A 20107-nucleotide genomic window follows, 5' to 3' on the forward strand; every position below is an offset into this window, starting at 1 on the left:
ATTAATTCAGATCTGTGTAAGCTATTCCCACACTTGATTAAAAAAACACAAACATATTGTTTTCTCTTTTTAGTCCTCCCATTTAGTCATATGTCAAAAGAAGAAAAGAAAAAATTTGCTTGTTTTTCAGGTTGTATATCTGTTAATGGACCTGAGATATATGTATATAACACTACATGATGCAAAAAAAAACCTACATGAATTTTTATTAACATACTATGAAACCAATAAAATGACATATTTTGAACACAATATAGGACCTATTTCTTGATACTTATATTACCTGTACTCTTAAAAGTTATTACCTAAGGAGACTCACAATAATAATGAAAGTTTATGTGAATTTTATTTATGGAATGAACTATATCATGTGTGTGTGTGTGTGTGTGTGTGTGTGTGTGTTTGTGTGTGTGTGCTGCATATAAGTAAAGTCATACTTAGAATTTTGTGCTAGCCAACATTTTCAGGTCTCTAAAATGTGTAAAGATATATTCCTCATGTTAGAAAATCTATGAGACAACGAACATTTATTCAGACACATTCTAATTTTTCAAAAGAAACTATTTGCAATATAAAATAACTTTAGGGATGGACCTTCAAGATGGCAGAGGAGTAAGCCATGGAGGTCACCTTCCTCCCCACAAATACATCAGAAATACATCTACAGGTGGAATAACTCCTATAGAACACCTACTGAATGCTGGCAGAAGACCTCAGACCTCCCAAAAGGCAAGAAACTCCCCATGTATCCGGCTAGGGCAAAAGAAAAAAGAAAAAACAGAGACAAAAGAATAGGGATGGGACCTGCACCTCTGGGAGGGCGCTGTGAAGGAGGAAAAGTTTCCACACACTAGGAAGTCCCTTCACTGGCAGGGACAGGGGCGGGGGGCACAGAAGCTTTGGAGCCAGAGGAGAGCACAGCAACAGGGTGCAGAGGGCAAAGTGGAGAGATACCTGAACAGAGGATCGGTGCTAACCAACACTCACCAGCCTGAGAGGCTTGTCTGCTCACCCACCGGGGTGGGTGGGGGCTGGGAGCTGAGGCTGGGGCTTTGGAGATCAGACTCCAGGGAGAGGACTGGGGCTGGCTGCATGAACACAGGCTGAAGGGGGCTACTGCACAAAAGCTATCTGGGAGTGAGTCTGGGAAAAAGTCTGGAACTGCCTAAGAGGCAAGAGACAATTGTTTGAGGGTGCACAAGGAGAGGGTATACAGAGAACCACCTAAATGAGCTCCAGATATAGGCATGAGCTGTGGCTATCAGCGCGGACACCAGAGATGAGCATGAAATGCTAAGCATGCTGCTGCAGCCGCCAATAAGCCTGTGTGCAAGCACAGGTCACTATCCAAACCTCCCCTCCCAGGAGCCTGTGTAGCCCACCACTGTCAGGGTCCTCTGATCCAGGGACAACTTCCCGGGAGAACACACGGCATGCCTCAGGCTGTTACAACGTCACACATGTCTCTGTCACCACAGGCTCACCCCACATTCCATACCCGTCTCTCCCCCTGGCCTGAGTGAGCCAGAGCCTCCTAATCAGCTGCTCCTTTAACTCCCTCCTGTCTGGGCGAAGAAGAGACACCAGAGTGTGACCTACATTCAGTGGCAGGGCCATATCCAAAGTATAACCCCAGGAGCCATGCGAACAAAGAAGAGAAAGGGAAATTTCTCCCAGCAGCCTCAGGAGCAGCGGATTAAATCTCCAAAATCAACTTGATGTACCCTGCATCTGTGGAATACCTGAATAGACAAGGAATCAACCCAATATTGAGGTGATGGACTTTGGGAGCAACTGTAGACTTGGAGTTTGCTGTGTGTGACTAACTAGTTTCTGATTTATATGGTTATATTAGTTTTTAGTGCTTGTTATCATTGGTGGCTTTCTTTATTGGTTTGCTTGCTCTCTTCTTTTTTAAAAATTTTTTGTATTAAATTTTTTTTTATTTTAATAATTTAAAAAATATTTTTATTTTAAAAACTTTATTTTACTTATTTTTTCTTTCTATTTTTTCTCACTTTTATTCTGAGCCGTGTGGCTGACAGGGCCTTGGTACTCCGGCAGGTTGTCAGGCCTGACTCTTGGAGGTGGGAGAGCCGAGTTCAGGACACTAGAACACCAGAGACCTCCTGGCCCCACATAATATCAATGGGTGAGAGCTCTCCTTGAGATCTCTGTCTCACTGATAAGACACAGCTCCACTCAACGACCAGCAAGCTACAGTGCTGGGCACCCCATGCCAAACAAGTAGCAAGACAGGAACACAACCCCATCCATTAACAGAGAGGCTGCCTAAAATCATAATAAGTTCACAGACACCCCAAAACACACCACCAGATGCAGTCCTGTCCACCAGAAAGACAAGATTCAGCCTCATCCACCAGAACACAGGCAGCAGTCCCCTACACCAGGAAGACTACATAACCCACTGAATCAGGCTTATCCACTGGGGGCAGACAAAAAAACAATGAACCGGCAGCCTGAGAAAAGGAGACCCCAAACACAGTAACAGCTGATGAAGGATCAAGGAAAAAACCCACCAGACCAAACAAATGAAGATGAAATAGGCAGTCTACCTGAAAAAGAATTCAGAGTAATGATAATAAAGGTAATCCAAAATCTTGGAAATAGAATGGAGAAAATATAAGAAATGATTAACAAGGACATAGAAGAACTAAAGAGCAAACAAACAATGATGAACAACACAAAAAATGAAATTAAAAATTCTCTATAAGGAATCAATAGCAGAATAACTGAGGCAGAAGAACCGATAAGTGACCTGGAAGATAAAGTAGTGGAAATAACTATTGCAAAGCAGAGTAAAGAAAAAAGAATGAAAAGAATTGAGGACAGTCTCAGAGACCTCTGGGACAACATTAAACACACCAACATTCAAATTACAGGGTTCCCAGAAGAAGAAGAGAAAACGAAAGGGACTGAGAAAATATTTGAAGAGATTATAGTTGAAAACTTCCCTAATATGGGAAAGGAAAGAGTCAATCGAGTCCAGGAAGGGCAGAGAGTCCCATACAGGATAAATGCAACGAGAAACATGCTAAAACACATATTAATTAAACTATCAAAAATTAAATACAAAGAAAAAATACTAAAAGCAGCAAGGGAAAAGCAACAAATAACATACAAGGGAATCCCCATAAGGTTAACAGCTGATCTTTCAGCAGAAACTCTGCAAGCCAGAAGGGAGTGGCAGGACATATTTAAAGTGATGAAAGGGAAAAACCTACAACCAAGATTACTCTACCCAGCAAGGATCTCATTCAGATTCGATGGAGAAATTAAAACCTTTACAGACAAGCAAAAGCTAAGAGAATTCAGCACCACCAAACCAGCTTTACAACAAATGCTACATGACCTTCTCTAGGCAGGAAACACAAGAGAAGGAAAAGACCTACGATAACAAACCCAAAACAATTACAAAAATGGTAATAGGAACATACATACTGATAATTACCTTAAATGTAAAAGGATTAAATGCTCCAACCAAAAGCCATAGACTGGCTGAATGGATACAAAAACAAGACATGTATATATGCTGTCTATAGGAGCCCAGTTCAGACCTAGGGACACATACAGACTGAAAATGAGAGGATGGAAAAAGATATTACATGCAAATGGAAATGAAAACAAAGCTGGAGTAGCAATTCTCATATCAGACAAAATAGAGTTTAAAAGAAGACTATTACAAGAGACAAAGGACAGTACATAATGATCAAGGGATCAATCCAAGAAGAAGATATAACAATTGTAAATATTTATGTGCTCAACATAGGAGCACCTCAATACATAAGGCAAATGCTAACAGCCATAAAACGAGAAATTGACAGTAACACAATAATAGTAGAGGACTTTAACATCCTACTTTCACCAATGGACAGCTCAACCAAAATGAAAATAAATAAGGAAACACAAGCTTTAAGTGATACATTAAACCAGATGGACTTAATTGATAATTATAGAACATTCCATCCCAAAATCACAGAATACACTTTCTTCTCAAGTGCTCATGAAACATTCTCCAGGATAGATCATATCTTAAGTCACAAATCAAGCCTTGGTAAACTTAAGAAAATTGAAATCATACCAAGTATCTTTTCAGACCACAACACTATGAGACTAGATATCAATTACATGCAAAAAACTGTAAAAAATACAAACACATGGAGGCTAAACAATATGATACTAAATAACCAAGAGATCACTGAAGGAATCAGAGGAAATAAAAAAAATACCTAGAAACAAATGACAATGAAAGCAGGATGGCTCAAAACCTATGGGATGTAGAAAAACAGTTCTAAGAGGGAAGTTCAATCCTACCTCAAGAAACAAGGAACACCTCAAATAAACAACTGCACCTTATACCTAAAGCAATTAGAGAAAGAACTCCAAAAAACCCAAAGTTAGCAGATGGAAAGACATCATAAATATCAAATCAGAAATAAATGAAAAAGAAATGAAGGAAACAACAGCAAAGATCAATAAAACTAAAATCTGGTTCTTTCTTTGAGAAGATAAACAAAATTGATAAACCATTAGCCAGACTCATCAAGAAAACAAGGGAGAAGACTCAAATCAACAGAATTAGAACTGAAAAAGGAGAAGTAACAACTGACACTGCAGAAATACAAAGGATCATGAGAGATTACTACAAGCAACTAAATGCTAATAAAATGGACAACATGGAAGAAATGGACAAATTCTTAGAAAAGCACAACCTTCCGAGACTGAGCCAGGAAGAAATAGAAAATATAAACAGACCAATCACAAGCACTGAAATTGAAACTGTGATTAAAAATCTTCCAACAAACAAAAGCACAGGACCAGATGGCTTCACAGGCGAATTCTATCAAACATTTACAGCAGAGATAACACCTATACTTCTGAAACTCTTCCAAAATATAGCAGATGGAGGAACACTCCTAAACTCATTCTACGAGGCCACCATCACTGTGATACCAAAACCTGACAAAGGTATTACAAAGAAAGAAAACTACAGGCCAGTATCACTGATGGACATTGATGCAAAAATCCTTAACAAAATACTAGCAAACAGAATCCAACAGCACATTAAAAGGTTCACACACCATGATCAGGTGGGGTTTAACCCAGGTATGCAAGGATTCTTCAGTATACGCCAATCAATCAATGTGATAAACCATATTAAAAAAACTGAAGGAGAAAAAACATATGATCATCTCAATAGATGCAGGAAAAGCTTTTAACAAAACTCAAAACCAAGTTAAGATCAAAACTCTCCAGGAAGTAGGTACAGAGGGAACTTACCTCAACATAATAAGGTCATATATGACAAACCCACAACAAACATCATTCTTAATGATGAAAAATGGAACCCATTTCCTCTAAGATCAGGAACAAGACAAGGTTGCCCATTTTTGAGTCCTTCCTACTGGACTTCATATTGTTTCCCATGACCTGTATAGTTTATGGTTAGGTAAAATGTGACTTAACTGTAATGACATGAATTATTTTACATGTTTATATTACACATACTTTAATCACTTTCACACTTCTGGGTTATTAAATGTGGCTTTTTATATCTTGGCAATTTCATTAAGTAACTTCGAACTGTAGCACAAGAACTAGCAAAGAATAATTATAGTCCCTCTTACAGATATAAAGCGTACTTGTAAAATATAGGAAAGAATCTTTAACTATTGGATAAATAATTTTTGGCATCGCTGGTGGAGTATTTTTCTGGATGAACTTCCAGTTCCACATTCTTAAGAGATAATTAATAGTTGAAAATAAAATTTTACAATAAATGTTATTTCATATTCTTAGCAAGCTTCCTAGATTTTCTGTGTCATTAATTATTTTGAATAGTCATTCTTATTTTACTTGTCTAAGCATTTATGAACATTCTGTTTACGCCAGCAATAGATATTTGGTATGATTTTTATATTGCTTATGTCAACATAATTATATCTAGAGTTTCATTTCACTATGATTTTAATGTAAAAATTGAGTTTGTAATACAGAGTATATTGCAATACTTATACAATATTTGCATTGTGTTTCAAAATGCATATACTTAATTTTTCTTTTCTTTTTTTTTTCGGTACACGGGCCTCTCACTGTTGTGGCCTCTCCCGTTGCAGAGCACAGGCTCTGGACGCGCAGGCCCAGTGGCCACCGCTCATGGGCCCAGCCGCTCTGCAGCATGTGGTATCCTCCCGGACTGGGGCATGAACCCACGTCCCCTGCATCGGCAGGCGGACTCTCAACCACTGCGCCACCAGGGAAGCCCAATATACTTAATTTTTAAGGAAAAAACACAATAGCTTTTCTCTGAATGGTGATAACTTTGTGTTATTTTGTTATTTTTCATTATTTGTCCTGAAAAACAACTTGAATTATAGCTATGGAGAATAATAAAGTGAACACTACAACATTTTACTTTTTCTATAATTCTATTAAAACATTATTATTTTATCATTTATAGATAATTATGTACATGCATATTTTGTAATTATTCTCATAGATAATATGACTAATCCAGGTTGGTCCAGATTGTTCTATGACCATATGTAGCTAATCAACAATCTCTTAAGGTTAGCCTTCTTGGGTCTCAAATACAGTCTGAGATTTTAACCAGAGCTCCTATAAGTTTTGAGTTTTAAACTCAAACTTTTGTCTCTCCATAACAGATTACTGAAATCACTGTCAGCTTGTTAGCTACCCAGTTTGCTTGTTTATTTGTTTGTTTTTTTGCTTTGGGTCTGGACATCTCAACCCGAGCACTGAGAGATTAGAATTTGGCAAATGCCTTGAGGGAATATTGCATGCAGAATTTTAGCCTTGCTTAATTTGAAATTTAAGTCCCAATCTTCTAGGCAGCTCGAATTCCAACTCATCCTCCCCATCTCAGCAAGGCCCCTGCAAATCACTGACCTAGTTTTATCCTCAACTATTATTCCCTGCACTGTGAATTAGAAAATCAACTGATGGGTACAGCAGAGGCAAATCTGATGCTCACTTTCTTGTGCCTTGCTTGTCTGTGAAATTTTTCATCCATTGCACCCTATCTTACTTAGTTGTTCCCCACTACCTTTCAACAATTGTTTTATGTATTTTACACAGCCTTTATAGTTATTTTCTGTTAGGGGTTTAGTATAAGAAAGTACTTTAGAATGTTGGAAATAGAAACACATAAAAATTGAATGTCTTGTTTGCATAAGTTAATTTTGTTTTCACTAATTTTGGTTTTATTTCCTAAATGTAATGAAAATATTAAGGCATTGATCTTAATATTTTTAAACAAGAAAATGGAACCAGCAAGAAAGTAGCCATAATCTGTAGTCTTATAGTCTCTTTTTGCAAATTTCCCTTAACTTTTTGGCTCTCGCTTAGTTACCGTTTGTTGCTTTGCATTTGAAAAAATAATCTAATAGGAAAAATCTCCTTTTTTCCAAGACATTCTTATATTTTGACAGTGAAGAGGAACACTCACAATGCACCATTCACTGTAGGAAATATTTTTATGATGTAAACCATCAGCCCTTTCCTCATAAATCTTCTCATACCTGTTTCTAGTCCTCCTTGCGGCTCTGTTTACTCGACTTACTTTTCAGAAGATAAGAGTATTTATTGAACTTTCATGGCAACTATTTTGTCAGGAAAGTTTGCAAAATTACAAAGGTAATACTCCATTAAAGTATTAGAGAAGACAAGATTTGAAAACACTTCTGCGTGACAAAGCAATTTTGCCTTTGTATTTCCTTTTTTTTTTTCTTGATTTTTCTCTGTCTCTCTCTGAGTTTTCTTTCCTTCCTCTTCCCAGAAGACATTAAAATTTTCCATGAATTTGAAATCAGCTTAAAAGTATTCATTGATAAAAATCTGGTCTGATTCAGTAACAAAAAACTTTCACAGTAAATACCCTTTGCCCCCATGGATCAGTTTAGCTGTTTGCTGCTTGCATAGCTTTTAGTCAAGCCATCCAACTATGATTCCAATACTTATATTTTCGTATCTTTCTTAATTAACAACAATGGTGACATATAGACTTACTCTTGAATGTGAGACTCTACTGAACAATTTATGTCAGAACTTATTTTATTCATTTTAAACATGTTATTTGCATCATTAGGCAAAAGTTCTATTGCCAAAGCATTACTTTTTAATATTTCTCTTCTTGCCATTGTTTTCTAGTCAGACAAAGGCCTATTGAAATTTTTATTGCAGATAAAAATTTCTAAAGGATTCCTTTATGGTTTCATAATGCCAATTTTCCCTTATAATTTGAACTTTAAACTGTTTTTTATATTTATAATTCACAATTTGAGTGACATTGTAAGTAAAAATCAATAATTGATAGATAACTTAATTGATAACTAAAATCTGTAAGCAATTGCATAATTACATATGCCAATCTTCAACTGACTAGTAACTTGGGTTTGGGTAAAACTAGCAAATTGTTAGGATAGAATTGAATATAAAAAGCATTTTACATCTATGGCATGGGAGAAAACACAAGGGAATTGAATTTATATTTTTTTATTTCCAAATTCTGTTGTTTTCATCTCTTGATTGAGACTACAATGAGTGTCCATTTTGTAGATAATCGGCATGCAAGTAGACAAGTAAATCTTTTTACTTGTGAAAAGGTTACATGCTTTACAAGTAAAGCATTATTGCACTTAAATATGATACAGTGTACCATTTTACTTTATTTTTCTTAAATTTTATCTCATGGGACTATGTGTCTAATGAGAAACTATCTTTTGTTCCTCAAAATGATTCTTCCTTGAATACTACTCAGCCATCAAAAAAAGAACAAAATAAAGCCATTTGTAGCAACATGGATACAACTAGAGATTATCATACTAAGTAAGTCAGAAAGAGAAAGACAAATACCATATCATAGCATTTATATGTAGAATCTAAAATATGACACAGATGAACCTATCTATGAAACAGAAACAGAATCATGGACATAGAGAACAGATTGGTAGTTGCCAAGGGGGAGGGGGTCAGAGGAGGGATGGGGTGGGAGGTTGGGGTTAGCTGATGTAGGCTTTTATATATAGAATGGATAAACAACAAGTCCTATTGTATATCACAGAGAACTATATTTTATATGTATAACTGAATCACTGCTGTATAGCAGTAATTAACATAAAATTGTAAACCAACTATACTTCAATTAAAAAAAATTTTTTTAAAAGATTCTTCCTTACTTTCATTGTTGCTATGCTATTAAGGACAAAGAAAATAGTTCTAGCATAAAATATCTGTTTATTTTTCAATGGAATACTGAAATTTAATTCTGAATTTTAATAAAATATTTATTTTCTTTGAGGTAGCAATCACATTCATTTAAAGATAATGATATGGGGCTTCCCTGGTGGCACAGTGGTTGAGCGTCCGCCTGCCGATGCAGGGGACACGGGTTCGTGCCCCGGTCTGGGAAGATCCCACATACCATGGAGCAGCTGGGCCCGTGAACAATGGCCGCTGAGCCTGTGCGTCCGGAGCCTGTGCTCCGCAATGGGAGAGGCCACAACAGTGAGAGGCCTGCATACCGCAAAAAAATAAAAATAAAAAAATAAAAGATAATGATATGGCCTGAGTGTTTGTGTCCTTCCAAAATTCACATGTTGGAATCCTAATGTATAATGTGATGGTACTGGAATATAAGGCCTTTGGAAAGTGCCCTAAGAGGATAAGTGCACTTATAAATGATGTTCCAAAGAAATCCCTAGCCCCTTCTTCCATGTGAGGATACAAGGAAAAGTCTGTGACCCAGAAGACAGGCCTCAACCTGACCATGTTGGCACCCTGATCTCAGACTTCTAGCCTCCAGAACTGTAAGAAATAAATTTCTGTTGTTTATAAGCTACCTAGTCTGTGGTATTTTCTATAGTAGCCTGAGCAGAATAAAACAGATAATTACAGTTCACTGTGAAAAATGTGAAACACTAATATCCAGGATGAGGTGCTGTATTTTGCATTGAAAGCAAAGGAAGACGCTTTGAGAGGTGCTGGCCTCAGTATGAGCATAAGACAGAGATAACATCCTGCCACTGCTGTTAGCTGATGCATTAACTCATTCATTTATTAATCCATTGTATAGCTATCACTGAACTGAAGATATAGTAATAAACAAGGCAGAGCAGTTCTGCAGGTAGATCATACACTAGCATGGTGGGAGACAAATGTGGTATTACTAAACAAAAAAGAAAATAATAACAATAACTGGGAAGGCAACATTTATTTTGAGAAAAAAAGAACAGGAAGGATCTAGAAGGAAGAGGGTTTCGGCAGTGGGAACTGCACATATAGGTGACCTGCATGAGAAATAGTCATTTGCATTTGAGAAACAGAAAGAAAACTTTTTGGTGGGGCACTGGTGATCTCTAAGAGTGATGTGGTGATGCTTGAGTTCTGAATGGAGTAAAGAGATGAAATGTGATGTGATGTTAGTATTTTCCTATGTCTTGGGGATAAAGAATCAGCAGTAATTGGCACAACAGAGCATAAAATTAAATGGGATAAATAGGTAATAGTTAAAAGATCATAAAAATGAAAGTAAAAACTCATGAAAGGAGGTATGTCTAATTCTATGAGAGTGAATATTTGGAATAATTGATTAATTAGGAAGGTCAGAGAAGCTTGCTTTGGAGATGTCACTGAGCTGGGATATGGAGGAAGATTAACAATTAGTTAAATCATGGTAGAGGAGTAAAATAGGAGTGTTTTGAATGAAGGGACCAAGATATGTGAAGGCTCTGCCTGAAGAGAGTGTGCAGAAACACAGAAATGAGTAGAGAAGTTTGGCCAGGTGGTTTAGCAAGAGAGTGCTGGTCTGCCTTGGATGGTAATAGTGTATAGGACAGAGTGTTTGGGTCAGGGATCCCTGGAGGCAAGGGATGACAGCTACAGACTGTAAGATATGGATCTCATTTCCTTACTCAATGAAGAAATGTGGGTTTTCAGATAAACCCACTGTAAACACCATGGTATTCTGAAAATGTAATCACTGTGGAATATGGCTCATGTTGTATTCTGGTAGTCAGTAATTTGTTTAAAAAAACACAAAGATATTAAGTGCCAAGGTAGGAATGCTGAACTTAGTCTTTTGCTTATAACACCATTTTTGATATTCTGTTCTAGAAAAGTGTGTGATAGTTCTCTCCAAACAACTGTTTATGGTATTCCTATGGGGAAAAATAGTGTTCTGTTAAAATGAAAGTAAGTTTAATCTTCAGTCTTCTGTTCCATTCATTCATTTAATTAGAATACTACTGAACAATTTTCATGCGTGACACTGGGAATGCATTAACAAAAGGCATATACTTCTCTAACCCTAATGAGTTTATAGTCGAATTACACATTTGGAATGGTGATTAACTTCATAGATTGTTAAAAATAGAGTGTGCTAAATCCTAGGTTGGAGATAGCATTGCAGCAGTTTGGGGATTCATAAGCATATGATCTAACTTGTTTCCTGAGTTCTGTGGAATTTTGGGGGAAGTAGGATTTACCAATCAAAGAAGGAGGTGAAAGGTGAGGGTTGAAGATGACTCTGGGCAAAAGAAACAACAGAAGTCTTGTCAGAGACACAGTTTTTGAAAAAGCAAGCAAGCAGGCAATTGCCAGTAGTAGTAGTAGTAGTAGTAGTAGTAGTAGTAGTAGTAGTAGTAGTAGTAGTAGTAGTAGTTGTTAACATTGCCCCACTCCTCCAACAGGCATCAGTTTCTCTGCCAATTGATAGAGCTGGCATTCACCATACTCAACCGCCCTTGCACCCTTGACTCAGGGATGATTTTCAAGCCATGCTAATTCATTAGATTATCTTCCAGAAATGTGCAATTTAAAAGAAACCCAGGGACTTGATTGAACTGTTTGGTGGTAGACTCCTGAAGACCTGGTGATCAATTTTGCTACCAAGATCCTTGTTTCTGCCCCAGTTCTGTTTTCAATAAACTGGATGTTCATCATTTTCCTTATTTCTAAGATCTATACATTATTATCACAAAGAATCAAATAGTTTTTAGCTTGTAATAAAAAAATAAAACAAAAAACCTGAGAGGTATAGTAATACTTAGGTAAAGAGTTAGACAATGAGCAGGTTGCTTACCATACTAGGAGGTTAAATTTTAAGTTGTAGAACTAAAGATTACAAATTCTATTTTATACAAGGATAAGCAGGTAATTTAAATATTATACAAAATAAAATGAAGGAGAAACTAGCAACTTGAGACATTACTTCCCATTTCAAAATATTAAACTGCATTAACAATGCCAGTCTGATAAAATATATTCTTATCTTGAACTTAGTTATTCATCTTCTTTTTTACAATTATTATATATATATACACACACATATATTATGGGTAGGCATTACATGGTATTAAGAGATTTTATAATCATATTTATTAGGGTTAATAAAACTGTCACAAATTCTTTATAGCATCTTTTAGCAAACAGTGGAGTCCAATTTCCTTACCCCTGAACCTGGGCTGGAGCTTGCTTTGATGAATAGAATGTGGCAGAAATTATATTTTGTGAGTTCTAGAATCTAGGCATTAAGAAGGCTTGCAGCTTCCATCTTCACACTTTTGGAATGCTCCCACCATATGTAAGGTAGCCTGGGCTAGACTGCCAGAGAGTGAGAGCTCACATAGTGAAAGGCTCAGGAATTAGGCAGCACCAACACCCCTGACATGTGAATGAATATCTTAGTACCTCTAATACCAGACTGCAACAGCATGAAGGACCAGCTGAAGAACCAACTAGACGCACCTGACCAACCCACAGAATCATGAGAAATAACAGACTATGGGTGTTACAAGCAATGGAGCTTTAGAGTTGTTCACTGTACAGCAAAAGATATATGAGACATTCTACTTTAAGAATAGATTAGAGACACTGAGACTAAAAGAAGAAAGAAGAGTTACAATAATCTAGGCAAAAGTGAGACTATAAAAAGACCTGAAGGAGAGACCCAGATGGTTAAGGTAAGGAGGTGTAACTGACAGAATTTGGTGAACTAGAAGGAATGAAGAAGACTCATGTGCTCCATTAGTAACTAATATGGTGTCATTTAAAAAAGTAATGAAAACAGTAAATTTGGGAAGGCAGCTGGTTTGGGAGAGGACATTTAGTTTAATCTCACATGTGATGAAGTTGATAAAGTTGAGGTGTTTATGGGACATCCTTTTGGAGAACTACAGTGACGTCTGTGCTATACCAAGGAGGCAGATTAGACAAACATGGGTTCTAGTGCTAGCTCAACTAGCTTTGTAAAATTTATTATCATAGCCAAGTCTTAATGTTTTCATATGTATAATAAAATTATGAGACACTGCCTTCACATACGTGTTTTATTATACAATAGCTTTATTAAGACAGTTCACATAGCATACAATTTAGCCATTTTAAGAGTAAAATTCAATGTTGTTAGTATATTCATAGAGTTTTGAAACCATGACCACAATCAAGTTTAGAATGTTTTTATTACTCAAAAAGGAAACCTATATCCACAAGCAGTCAGGCAGTCAGTCTCCATTTTCCCCTCAACCATCCCAACCCTAGACAATTGCAAATCTATTTTGTGTCTCTATAGATTTACCTATTCTTTATGTTTCAGGCAGATTTCAACATATAACACATGGTCTTTAGGGACTGGCTTCTTTCACTTAGCATAGTATTCTCAAGAGTCACAATATTGTAGAATATATGAGTACTTTATTCCCTATAATGCCAGATACTATTTCATTGTATGAATATACCACATTTTACTTAGCCACTCATTATTAATGGGTATTTATGTTGTTTCCACTTTTTGGCTATTATTAATAACACTGCTACATACATTCATGCACAAGTTTTGTGTGGACATGTTTTATTTTCTCTTGGGTACATACCTAGGAATAGAATTACTGGCCATATGGTAACTCTGTTTAACTTTTTAAAGAACTACCAGACTACTTTCCAAAGTGTCTCCACCACTTTACATTTCCACCTTCAGCATATAAGCGTTCCAATTTCTTTGTATCTTTGCTAAAGGTCCCAATTTCTTTACATCTTTACTTGTCTTATCTGACTTTTTTATCTGCAACTATGTTGAGCATTTTTCCATGTCCTTATCAGCTTCTGACGGTATTCTTTGGTAAAAAAATCTTCAGATCATCTGCCCAGTTTTAAAGTGTTATTTACTTTTTTATTGTAGAGTTGTCAGAGTCCAGGATGCAAATCCCTTATCAGATATATCATGCAAACATTTTCTCAACTACTATGTTATGTCTGCATTATTTTGATGGTATCTCATGAAGAAACGCTTTTAATTTTGATGATGCTAAATTGTCTTTATTTTCTCTCTTGTCATTCACATGGGTATATCCAATTGTCCCAGCATTATTTGTTGAAAAGAATATGTTTTATTGATTGAATTTTCTTGGAAACTTTGTCAAAAATCAATTTTTTGACTGTCAATGTAAGAGTTGATATATGACTCAATTCTATTCCCTTTATCTGTATGTCTAAGCTTATTCCAGTACACAGTCTTGACACTGTACATTTGTAAGCATGACTCGTCCAATTTTGTTTTTCTTTCATAATACTGTTTTGCTGACTGGGATCTTTTGCAATTCCATATAAATTTGAGAATTGGTATTTACATTTTGGAAAGAATTTCTGTTAAAATTTTAATGAGGATTGAAGTGAATCTGAAGATCACTTTGAAGAGTATCGTCATCTCAACAATATTAACTCTTCCAATCCATGAACATGGGATGTTTTTCCATTTAATTGGGTCTTCTTAATTTCTTTCACCAATGTTTTATTGCTTTTAAGTACACAACTTTTTCACCCCTTGGTTAAATTCATTCCTAGGTATTTTATTATTTTCAATGCTACTGCAAATGGAAATATTTTCTCAGATTTGTTTTGATTATTCATTGGAAGTGTAATTTATTTTTGTATATTTATCTTTCTGCCTGAAATATTGCCAAATTTGTATATTTATTAGCAATTTTTTTTACTAGATGCCTTGGGATTGTCTATACATAGAATTATGTTACTTTCCAATGGCAATGATTTTATTTCTTTTATTTCAATCTGGATGCCTTTTATTTCATTTTCTTGCCTAACTGCCCTGACTAGTACTTATTATATAATGTTGAATACTGGTGAGAGAGGACTTTCCTGTTTCGTTCCTGATCTTAGGAAAAAATATTTCAACATTTCACCATTCAATATTATACTACGTGTGAGTTTTTTGTAAATGCTTTTCATTGGATCAACAAACTTCCTTTCTTCTCTAGTGTGTTGAAAGTTGTTAATTAGGAGTGTTAGTTATTGTCAAATTCTTTTTCTGTGTCTATTGAGATGACTGTGTGGGATTTCTCTTGGTTACTGATTCTATTAATATGGCTCACTGCATTGGTTCTCTGATGTATAACCAACCTTTCATTCCTTGTATAAATCTCAAGTTGTAGTATATAATATTTTTTACATATTGCTGGATTTTTGTGTCTATATTCAAAAACAGTATTTGTTTGTAGTTTTCTTTTGACATCTTCGTCTTGTTTTGCTATTAAAGTAATATTGGTCTCACAAAATGGTCTGTGAAGTTCCCTTCTTTTTTTAATTTTTGGAAGAGTTTGTCAAAAATTTCTATTCTTTATTAAATGTTTGCTAGAATTTACTGGTGGAGCCATCTCTGCCAGGATTTTTCTTTGTGGGAAATTACTATTATTATTATCATCATTTTACTTGTTGTAGGTTTATTCCTATTTTCTACTTGTTCTTGAGTATGTTTTTAGTAATTTTCATTTTTCTAAGAATTTTCCCACTTCATCTAAATTATCTAATTTTCTGGTATGTTATGTCCATAATACCCTTTTTTGTTTCAGTAAGGAAGCAGTAATAGTTTGTCTTTCATTCTTAATATTAGTAATTTGCATCTTCTGCCTTTTTTCTTGGTCAGTTTCACTAAATGTTTGATAATATTTATCTTTCAAAGGACCTACATTTGGTTTCATTTCTTTTTCTTTATTGTGTTTTAATTTACTAATTTCATTGATTTCTACACTATTATTATGTCCTTCCTTCTGCTTACTTTGGAGTTAACTCTCATGTTACCAGCATGTTAAGGCAGAAGGTTAAATTATTGATTGGTGTATTAATTTGCTATGGCTGTCATAAGAAAGTACCACAGACTGGGTAGCTTAAACAACAGAAATTTATTTTCTCACAATTCTGGAAGCATGAAGCTTGAGGATCAAAGTGTCAGCAGGGTTGGTTTATTCTGAGGCCTCTCTTCTTGACTTGTAGATGACCATCTTCTTCCTGTGTCTTACACGGTCTTCACTCTGTACATGTCTATGTTCAAATTTCCTCTCCTTATAAGGGCAATAGTCATATTGGATTAGGGCTCACTCTAATGATCTCATTTCAGCTTAATTAATTTTTTAAAGACTTTCTACAAATACATTCTAAGGAGGAGTTACCTGTCCATCCAGTGGTTAGGACTCGGCACTTCCACTGCTGTGGCCTTGGGTTCAATCCCTCGTGGGGGAACTAAGATCCTGCAAACCGCATGGCCAAGGAAAAAGAAAACAAAAATAACATTCTAAAGAATGTGGATTAGGATTTCAACATATGAAATTTCATGGGGAAACAATTAAGTCCATAACAATTTGATCTTTCACTTTTGTATAGGTGTTTACAGCTAAAAAATTCCCTCTAAACATTGATTTTGGTGTAACCCATGACTTTTGATATGCTATGTCTTCATTTTCATTCATCTCAAAGTGTTTTTTAATTCCTCTTGTGATTTATCCTTTGACCTGTTGATTATTTAGTAGTATGGTGTTTAATTTGTAAATATTTGGGAATTTTCCAAATTCATTTTTGTTATTAACTTCTAACTTAATTGCATTGTTGTCAAAGAACTTAAGTTGTATGATTTCAATCTTTTTAAATATTTTGAGGCTTGTTTTATGGCCTACCTTATAGCCTATCTTGTAGAATGTTTCATGTGGACTTGAGAAGAATATGTATTCTGCTGTTTTTTGGTGAAGTGTTCTATAGATATCTGTTAGATCTCATTGGCTAGTAGAGTTATTCAAGTCTTCTATTGCCTTTTTGATCTTCTGCAATGGATAGTTGCTCTATCCATTATGGAAGTCTTCAACAATTATTTTTTAATAATTATTTTTTATTATCTAGATCTTCAATTCTGTTTTTGCTTCATGTACTTTGGGACTCTGTTGTTAGATGCAAATATGTATATAATGCTTACATTTAGTGATTAATTGACTATTGTTATAAAAGGTCCCTTTTTATCTCTAATAACATCTTTTGTTTTAAATTCTATTTTTGTCTCATATTCATATGGTCATTTCATCTTTCTTACAGTTGCTGTTTGCATGATATATCTTTTTTCTATCCTTTTGTTTTCAACCTGTTTGTATCTTTGTATCTAAAGCATATCTCTTATAAAAAGCTTATAATTGATTCCTATTTTTCTCTACCTAATATGGCATGCTCTACCTTTGCATTGAAGTTTTTTATCCATATACATTTAATGTCATTTTTCATTTAATTGGACTTACATCTGCTGATTGATGGCCTATTTCCCTATATGTTCCCTCTGTCAGGTTATCTGCATCATACCTAGCAGTTAGGCTACATTAATTGCAGGCTGTTTTCTCTATTGTTTTCAAAAATGTCCTGGTGTGTAAATTGCTCCAGTGTGTGAATCAACTGACTCCTTCGTTAGTGTAGATTTCATTTTTTGAATTTTTGAATTTTATTTTATTTTTATACAGCAGGTTCTTATTAGTTATCTATTTTATACACATTAGTGTATATATGTCAATCCCAATCTCCCAATTCATCCCACCACTACTACCCTCCCCACCACTTTCTCCCTTGGTGTCCATATATTTGTTCTCTACATCTGTGTCTCTATTTCTGCCCTGCAAACTGGTCCATCTGTACCATTTTTCTAGGTTCCACATATATGCGTTAATACACGATATTTATTTTCTCTTTCTGACTTACTTCACTCTGTATGACAGTCTCTAGATCCATCCACATCTCTACAAATGACTCAATTTTGTTCTTTTTTATGGCTGAGTAATATTCCATTGTATATATGTACCACATTTTCTTTAACCATTCATCTGTCAATGGGCATTTAGGTTGTATCCATGACCTGGCTATTGTAAATAGTGCTGCAATGAGCACTGGGGTGCATGTGCCTTTTTGAATTCTGGTTTTCACTGGGTATATGCCCAGTAGTGGGATAGCTGGGTCATATGATAATTCTATTTCTAGTTTTTTTAAGGAATATCCATACTGTTCTCCATAGTGGCTGTATCAATTTACATTCCCACCAACAGCACAATAGGGTTCCCTTTTCTCCACACCTTCTTCAGCATTTGTTGTTTGTAGATTTTCTGATGATGCCCATTCTAACTGGTGTGAGGTGCTACCTCATTGTAGTTTTGGTTTGCATTTCTCTAATAATTAGTGATGTTGAGCAGCTTTTCATGTGCTTCTTGGACATCTGTATGTCTTCTTTGGAGAAATATCTATTTAGGTCTTCTGTCTATTTTTTGATTGAGTTGTTTGGTTTTTTTGATATTGAGCTGCATGAGCTGCTTGTATATTTTGGAGATTAATCCTTTGTCCATTGATTCAATTGCAAATATTTCCTCCCATTCTAAGGGTTGCCATTTTGTCTTGTTTGTAGTTTCCCTTGCTTTGCAAAACTTTTAAGTTTCATTAGGTACCATTTCTTTATTTTTGTTTCTATTTCCATTACTCTAAGAGGTGGATCAAAAAAGATCTTGCTGTGATTTATGTCAAAGAGTGTTCTTCCTATGTTTTCCTCTAAGAGTTTTATAGTGTCCAGTCTTATATTTAGATCTCTAATCCATTTTGAGTTTATTTTTGTGTCTGGTGTTAGGGAGTTAGTGTAGATGTTGAGGCCAGACTTTGAGGTTTGTTCTAACTCCATTGTTGTTTCTTTCTCTGATTCCCTCAAATAGTTTACTCTCTTTAGTAAAGTAGCTGCCTTAAGGAAGCTGGGTGCTCTCATAGAGCTACCACATCCCTCATAATAATTTACTACTTAAATATCCATTGTTTCAAGAGCACATTTGGACTTGAACTTTCTCACAATGTATTTCAACTAATTATTTAGAAATTAATTAATTTGGGGAGAGCTTTGTAGCTCTTTGTTCTTATGGCTTGCTTCTTCTCCTGGGCAACATCTCTGAGCTATTCTAAAGGTGTGGGGGTGGACACAGGGACCTGCTTCTTTCAATATGAAACCCCTGTTTTATAAGCATGGTGCTGGGCAAGGGTGGTGGCCTCTTGTCCTGGTATGGAATCACCACCTCATAGTGAGCTGCAGTGGGAAGAGTCTGCACCCCAGGATTCTCAGTCTGCCATGCCTGAGGTAGAGACTCTACCCTAATCCAGGGGGCTGGGTGGAGGAATGGAGCCCCAGACTTCTCACCTGCAATTGCCTAGAATTTAATTCTTTTGCCAAAAGCAGAAGGGATAAGAAACAGGCTTTATGCTCCTCCTGAAAAGAGGAGAATACATAGAGAATTCTAAAGATGCCACCAGAAAACTACTAGAGCTAATCAATGAATTTGGTAAAGTTGCAAGATACAAAATTCATGCACAGAAATCTCTTGCACTCCTATACACTAACAACGAAAAATCAGCAAGAGAAATTAAGGAAACAGTCCCATTCACCATTGCAACCAAAAGAATAAAATACCTAGGAATAAACCTACCTAAGGAAGTAAAAGACCTATACTTATAAAACTATAAGACACTGATGAAAGAAATCAAAGATGACACAAACAGATGGAGAGATATGCCATGTCCTTGAACTGGAAGAATCAATACTGTGAAAATGACTATACTACCCAAAGCAATCTACAGATTCAATGCAATCCCTATCAAATTATCAATGGCATTTTTCACCGAACTAGAACAAAAAATCTTAAAAATTTGTATGGAGACACAAAAGACCTGAATAGCCAAAGCAATCTTGAGGAAAGAAAGCAGAGCTGGAGGAATCAGACTCCCTGAC

The sequence above is a fragment of the Leucopleurus acutus genome, assembly GCF_964270905.1.
Source record: "Leucopleurus acutus genome assembly, chromosome: 5".
NCBI lineage: Eukaryota > Metazoa > Chordata > Mammalia > Artiodactyla > Delphinidae > Leucopleurus > Leucopleurus acutus.